Raw genomic sequence first — 7315 nt, 5'->3', positions numbered from 1 at the left:
TGAAATACTTAGAACATAAAAAAAAAAAAAAAAAAAAAAATACCCATGGTCTGAAATACAACATGTATTTGAAAAGCTTATTCTTTCTTTGATCTCATCAAATGTATGAGAGTTTTGCCAAGTTATAGAAAATAAATTCTCCAGCATGACATTTAATCTGTATGATATTTTTCTTTTTTGGGGAGGGCAAATATTAATTCAATCATATTGTGTACTGGAATAAAATATGCAGAATTTGGAATAGAAAATAAGATGTAAATAAGTCTCAATGAGCTTCCACCATGATTTTCTCTAACAGTTGCATATGAAAAGAATATTAAAAAAATCAATATAAAGCAATGTTTTCCTGAAATAACTTTTGTTATTTTTGTTTGAGTGAAGTTCAGTAGTTTTAAGGTTAAGGAGCCCAAGTAGCATAGTGGATGATGAACTTGGCTACTAACTACAAATTCAGCAGTTTGAATCTACCAGTTTCTCTAGTAGAAAGATGAGGCTTTCTGCCTCCATAAAGATTTATAACCTGGGAAACCCTATACAGAGTTGCCATGAGTATAAACTGACCTGGTGGCAAACAACCACCACTACCACCACTTTTAAGTTATAGACTGCTGTTGTTTTGTTGTTAGGTGCCATCAAGTCAGTACTGACTCATAGCGACCCTATGCATAACAGAAGGAAACACTGCCCGGTCCTGGGCCAACCTCACAATCGTTGCTACGCTTGAGCCCATTGATGTTGCCACTTTGCCAATCCATCTCGTTGGGGTATTCCTCTTTTTATCTAACCTTCCATCTAACCAAATATGATATCTTTCTCCAGTACCTGGTTCCTTCTGACAATATGTCTGAAGTATGAGAGACAAAGTCTGGCTGTCCTGGCTTTCAAGGATCACTCTGGCTGTAATTCATTCAACAAAGATTTATTTGTTCTTTTGGTAGTCCATGGTACTTTCAATATTCTCCTCCAACACCACAACTTAAATGCATCAATTCTTCTATGGGCTTACTTATTTACTGTCCAACTTTCACATACAAATGAGGCTAATGAAAATACCATGACTTAGTCAGGCGTACCTTAGTCCTCAAACTGACATCTTTGCTCTTCAAGTTATATGCTATGCAGTAATTAGCAGCTTTGTGGAAAATGTTGGACTTCTATGCATTGGACTTCTCTAAATTATCCAGCTATAGAATTTAAAAATGACCCATTTTTTCAGAGGCATGAATACATTTCTGGCTTCTATAATATCAGCAAAGTAATAACACATTGTCAATTTGCTTACTCTGAAATGCAAATGAAATGAGAGCTTGTTTTGCATATTTTTATCTAACTGAAATATTTTTGTTTTTCAGGCAACATAATATAGAGTTTGTGAAGAAAGTGGTTATCAAATTGTTATCGAATACCTGTACATTCTATTATTTCCTGTACTTTAGGGAAATTGGTTTTCTTCTTAAGTTATAAGAGAATTGGATTCCTCTTCCCAAAGAGAAATCAAGAAATTTCAAGTTCATTCTATACCTTATAAATACCAATACATTCTTTGTATACCTGTTTTGCCCCATTAGAATAAATATTCTTTGAGAATTGTAGTTCAAAAACATATTTAGTTGTTTTTGAATGCTGTTAGAGATATTTTATAGGACACTAGATCTGTCTTTTAACTTACAATTAAAATGATAAATTCATGTTTTGAAGAATTGCTCTTGAAATAACAACAAGAACAACAAACAAAAAAATCAAACTTGAATCAAATCAAAAAACAAAAAGAAATGGTATTTATACACACACCAAAGCTACTCAAGTAAGAACTTTTGTCCCAACCATAAATTCAGATAAAAAGGAGTATATTTGAAAATTTATGGGACTCTCTGATATGTATCACCAGCCTAGCCAGAATCAAGGATCAATAGTAGTTCCAAAGGTTACAAGGATTGACACCTGGTTAATAATAATAATAGTGGTAATTGGGCTTGACTCAAGCCATAGCATTTAAAATCACTTCATATGCATGTGAAACTTGGACAATGAGTAAAGAAGACTACAGAAGAATTGATGCATTTGAAATATGGTGTTAGTGAAAAGTATTGAAAGTACCGTGGACTGTCAGAGGAACAAACAGACCTGTCTTGGATACAGTACAGCCAGAATCCTCCTTAGACGTGAGGATGATAAGACTTCATCTCTCATACTTTGGCAGAACATTATGCTTGGTAAAGTAGAGGGTCGTAACAAAGAGGAAGACCTCCAAAATGATGGGGTGAAATAGTGGCAACAACAATGGGCTCAAACATAACAATTGTGAGGATGGCTCAGCATCTGACAGTATTTCACTCTGTTGTGCATAAGGTCCCTATGAGTTGGAATGGACTTGATGGCACCTAACAACAACAATAACATTGTAATCAAAATACTACAGGCAAGTGACAATAAAGAATATAATTTATTTTTCCAAAGTTCTGGAGCCCCAAACTCCAAATCAGTGTTTCAACCCTGACGGTTCCTTCTTTGTTGGTAACTTTGGACAGTCCATGATTCCTTGTTAATTCTCAAGTTACATCTATCTACCTCTGTGTGTGGATGTCTCTATGTTAATTCTTCTTTTTTATAACTAAGAAGTGGCACATTTAGAACACAGACTACTTGGGATGATCTAGTTAATATACTATACCAATAAAACCCTACTTCTGAACAAGATTACAATTATAGTGCTCCAACACATACATTTTGGGGGGAGGCACAATTTAATCCATAACTAACATTATGTATATACTCAGGATCTACTTAATCCAAATAAACTAACTCATTTAGTAATAACAACAAATGTTTAAGGTAGATGCTAGTATCATCAATGGTGGAGAGAATAATTTTCCTCATCTATTTATAACTGAAGGACTTCCAGCTCCTGATCTCCATTTGTTTTCAATGATGCAAAATAATCTGGATTATTTTGATAAGAAAGGTTGAGGGTAATTTATTTGAGCTCATGAACAAGTGCTTTTCAAATCTTTTCTCCAATGTATAGTTATATTCATGATAACTTCTCATTGAACTGTATGGCACTAGTCTATCTTACATAAGTTAAATAAATAAAGATGTCCACTGTATTCAATAAGAAACTCACATATCTTACCATAAAGATAACAAATTTAACAATTGTAAAGGTATATTTTCTGCCCTTGGTTCTAAGACTTGTCAACGTTCATAAATATTATTATTTACTCTTGAGTCCTGTCATTTATACTGGCAATAATGGTAGAAATAAAATAATAAACGCAGGATGACAAGCCTGCTATTTCTTTATGAGCAGACCAATCTAATATGACTAGGTTGAGTATCAGAATTGCATCTAAGTGACAATTTCAGGGAACTTTTAAGTGGAACCATCAGTCGTGGTGTGGCACTGTAGGATAAGCAACAACATCATCATCTCAGAAATACCCAGTGAAGTAAACCTTTGGTGGGGGGAACTCCATAGTTCTTATAAACGAGGGAAAAATAGCATACATTTAGTAAGAAATTTTTGTTGTTGTTAAGTGCCATTGAGTCGGTTCCAACCCATAGCGACCCTGTACAGGGTTTCCGAGGGTGTAAATCTTTACGGGAGTGGAAAGCCTCATCTTTCTTTCTCGGAGCAGCTGGTAGTTTCAAACCGCTGACCTTAAGGTTCGCACCCCGATTCGTAACCACTACGCTACCAGTAAGAAATTGGGTACCTAAATTTATGGAAGGAAATAAAACTAAAGCTCTATCAAATGCCACCTCACTTACATCTTTGCCTATGCAGGAATCCTGGTGTAGCGCTGTAGAATAAGCACTGCACTGCCAACCACAAGGTAGGCGGTTCAAACCCATATATTGCTCCTTGGAAACCATATATGAGTGTCACTATGAATCGAACCAACTTGACGACACTTAATAACAACAATTAGGTTAATAGTTGCTGGTTTACTCAGTACCATTTTAGGCTGCACACACATGTACCCGTGTTCACTTTTAGGACTGGATATTTGAGAGCAATGAATCACCCTTCACATAGTGAAATGGTATAAACTAGTGCAGCAGGATTAAGGTTTCTCTTGGGTATCATTCAATCTGGAACTATGTTGAGTATATGTTAAGTAAAGATCATTCTAAATTCTGTACCGGTGACATAGCAAATTATTACTCTTCTGAAGAATTTGGCTAAAGTAATTCTAACGTATTTGTAGGCTCACAAAGTATTTTAAAGTTTGGAATAGTAGAATTAACAAAAATTAGAATCGTAATTTACAAAATTGTTATTGTTAAGTGCTGTGGAGTCGGTTCTGATTCATAGTGACCCTGCACAGGGTTTCCAAGGCTGTAAATCTTTACAAGAGCAGAAAGCCTCATTTTTCTCCTGCGGAACACCTGGTAGTTTCGAACTGCTGGCCTTGCTGTTTACAGCCCAATTTGTAACCAGTGTTGTTGTGAAGTGCCATTGAGTGGATTCTGACTCATAGCTACCCTGTATAGGGTTTCCAAGGAGCAGCTGGTGAGCTTGAACCACCGACATTGAAGTTCAAATGATTGCAGTCTGACGCAATAGCCCAGCGCCACACCAGGACTCCTCATAACCACTACGCACCATTTTATCAATGGAGTCTTTGTTTCAACTTGGCCATCTTATTTTTGAAATGGTCTTGGTTACAGTTTACAAACTACCGGTCAATATCACACTTCCATAGAGCAAACAGAGAGTGTTTAAATACAAAGCTTAAATTTGAATGTCAACAGAGTGCAAGCGCAGAGCGCAAGACAAGAGCTCATCACCGACTTTGAAGTATTCCACCGGAAGCTTGTTCCACCGGAAGCTTGCCTCATTTGCACCTACCGGAAGTGGTAATATACAGCCGCCATTACGTGGTGGTGGCCTTGCACTGGAAGATGAATCCTTTAACTAAAGTCAAGCTGATCAGTCAGCTGAATGAACTAGAGGCTCAGGATAGGGTGACTGCTGAGGCATCCTGGCACTCCGAATACAGGGACAGCTCCTGGATCTTCCTGGGAGGGATTCCTTATGAACTGACGGAAGGCGATATCCTCTGCGTATTCTCCCAGTACGGGGAGATTGTTAATATTAACCTTGTTCGGAACAGGAAGACTGGGAAATCCAAAGGATTTTGTTTTGTTTGCTATGAAGACCAGAGGAGTACAGTGTTGGCAGTTGACAACTTTAATGGAATCAAGATCAAGGGAAGAACTATCCGAGTAGATCACGTATCCAACTACCGCCCCCCTCGGGTCTCAGAGGACATGGACTGCGCCACCAGAAAGCTCTGGGAGCAGGGCTGTGGGGCCCAGACACCTTCATCAAGTTCATCTGAAGGCTCTGAAGACGAAGCACTCTCGAGACAACACGAACTGGACAAACAGAAAAGAAGTAAGAACAGAGAGAAGACTGCCACTGCGGTAGCAGGTAAAGGCAGAGAGGAACAGCCAAAACAGCAACCGTCCATGCCAGCCAGAGGCCATATTAAAAAGGAGACGGAAGCCTCAGACTCCAGAAAGCAAACGAAAGCAAAAGTAGGGTGCAGGAAGGAATGGAAGCCCTACTCCAGAGGCTCCAACCAGGACAGCGCGCTGCAGGGGACAGCTTTCAGTGGAGACCTGGAGAGGGGCGTGAGAAGGGAAACCGTGGCTCTGAGCACGCGCCGTCGGCAGCAGTAGGAAGAGCGACCAGACAGCAAACGGGACCAGGAATAGAATTTAGCCGACCTGAGGGCAGAGCCTCAAAAAGTCTCCAACATCGGGGACCGCAGGTCACACCAAGACTGCTGTTTGCCCAGATCCTCGTATTTTAGAACTGAATGTGAGTTTTAAAATGCTTGTTATAATTTCTGTAATAATGAATATTGGTGACAAAATTCTGTAGCATTTAAACTTGATTATTCTACAACTCTTGAAAAAATTACAACAGTTGAAATATGTTACATGATTTATATGACTTTCCCCGTAAACTTGAACTTTTCACACCTAAGATTTTAAGAACTGAACCCTATGGTGGGGAGTCCAAGTGTGGCACTGTAATCTAAGAACAGGATTACTAATCGCAAGGTTGACGGTTCAAACCGACCTTCCGCTCCTCAGGTGGCTGAGTCTGAGTCAACTCAAGGCACTTAACAATAACTATCACCACCCTGTGGTGGTTCCCCATGTAGCAAGTCATTATAATACCATTTTGTGTGACAGGATGTATAAAAGGTTAGGCAACACTTGAGTAGCTCTGCGTAGTCTTTCTTAATTGTGAATTTCCTAGGCCATAATGAGGGGATGAGGCATAATGAGGCAGAGGAAGAATTTGCTACTATAGATTTTCTAGTAAACAGTATAAAATATTTAAGTTTCTGCCCTGTAGAATTTTAATTATCAGTAGTAATAGTAGCTTTTCTTCTACTGCAAATATGGCTAAAGTCAAGGGCAGAGGTTAGTTTCATGCAAAATAATACCAGTTGAGATACATACCAAATGATGGTAAATTAAAATATTAACTCTGACAACACGTTTACTACTTTTCTCTTTCTAAACACACATACACATGAATAAATATACAAGTCCTAAGAAAGTATATGTTATCGTCACAAGAAGTTGTTTTACCGGCTTGGGATATGCAAAACAATAAAGTATAATTGGAAATGCAAAGTGTTTTCTGAATTCTGTTAGTATTTGATGTTTGATTGATGAATGTTTCATTCCCAATTGCATTTTCACATTCTGTATATAGACAGAATTGCTTATACGAACTTTCAAAGACTGCTTCTTGGAATGGAAACATTAGTGAGCCTTTTGGAAATTGCTTGTTAAGTAAGAAAAAAAAAAAAATCCTAAAACTTGAGTTATTGTTCTGTGACTCTGTAGGATAAGCACTGAACTACTCAGCACAAGGTCAGTGTTTGGAGCCCACCAGCTGCTTCACACACAAAAAAGAGGATTTTTGCTTCCACAAATAAATTACAGTTTCAGAAATCCTATACAGGGACACTATGAGTTGAAACCGACTTGACGGCGCTTAACAGTATCTTGAATGCTTTTTGAGATTGTTACTTTAGGCCATTCATTCCTTATGCAGGGAATCTACTTGTTGTAAAAATGCTCCAGAAATAAATGCTACTAATTTTGCGCTGCTATGGATAATGCTGGTAGCGTAGTGGTTGTGAATCGGGCTGTGAACCGCAAGGTAAGCAGTTAGAAACTACCAGCTGTTCCGCTGGAGAAAGATGAGGCTTTCTGCTCCTGTAAAGATTTACAGCCTCGGAAACCCTGTGCAGGGTCGCTATGAGTTGGAACCGACTCC

The 7315-nt window shown here is 38.3% G+C and overlaps 1 pseudogene; it reads left to right on the top strand.

Moving 5' to 3' along the window:
• Positions 1 to 4908: 4908 nt before the first annotated feature.
• On the top strand, positions 4909 to 5691 carry LOC102841099 (annotated as a pseudogene).
• The last annotated feature ends 1624 nt before the right edge of the window (positions 5692 to 7315 follow it).

Source organism: Chrysochloris asiatica, unplaced genomic scaffold (assembly GCF_000296735.1).
Source record: "Chrysochloris asiatica unplaced genomic scaffold, ChrAsi1.0 scaffold00091, whole genome shotgun sequence".
In the NCBI taxonomy this organism is placed as follows: domain Eukaryota; kingdom Metazoa; phylum Chordata; class Mammalia; order Afrosoricida; family Chrysochloridae; genus Chrysochloris; species Chrysochloris asiatica.
Note: the sequence above shows the minus strand (reverse complement) of the source record. Positions and strands in the feature narration are given on the sequence as shown.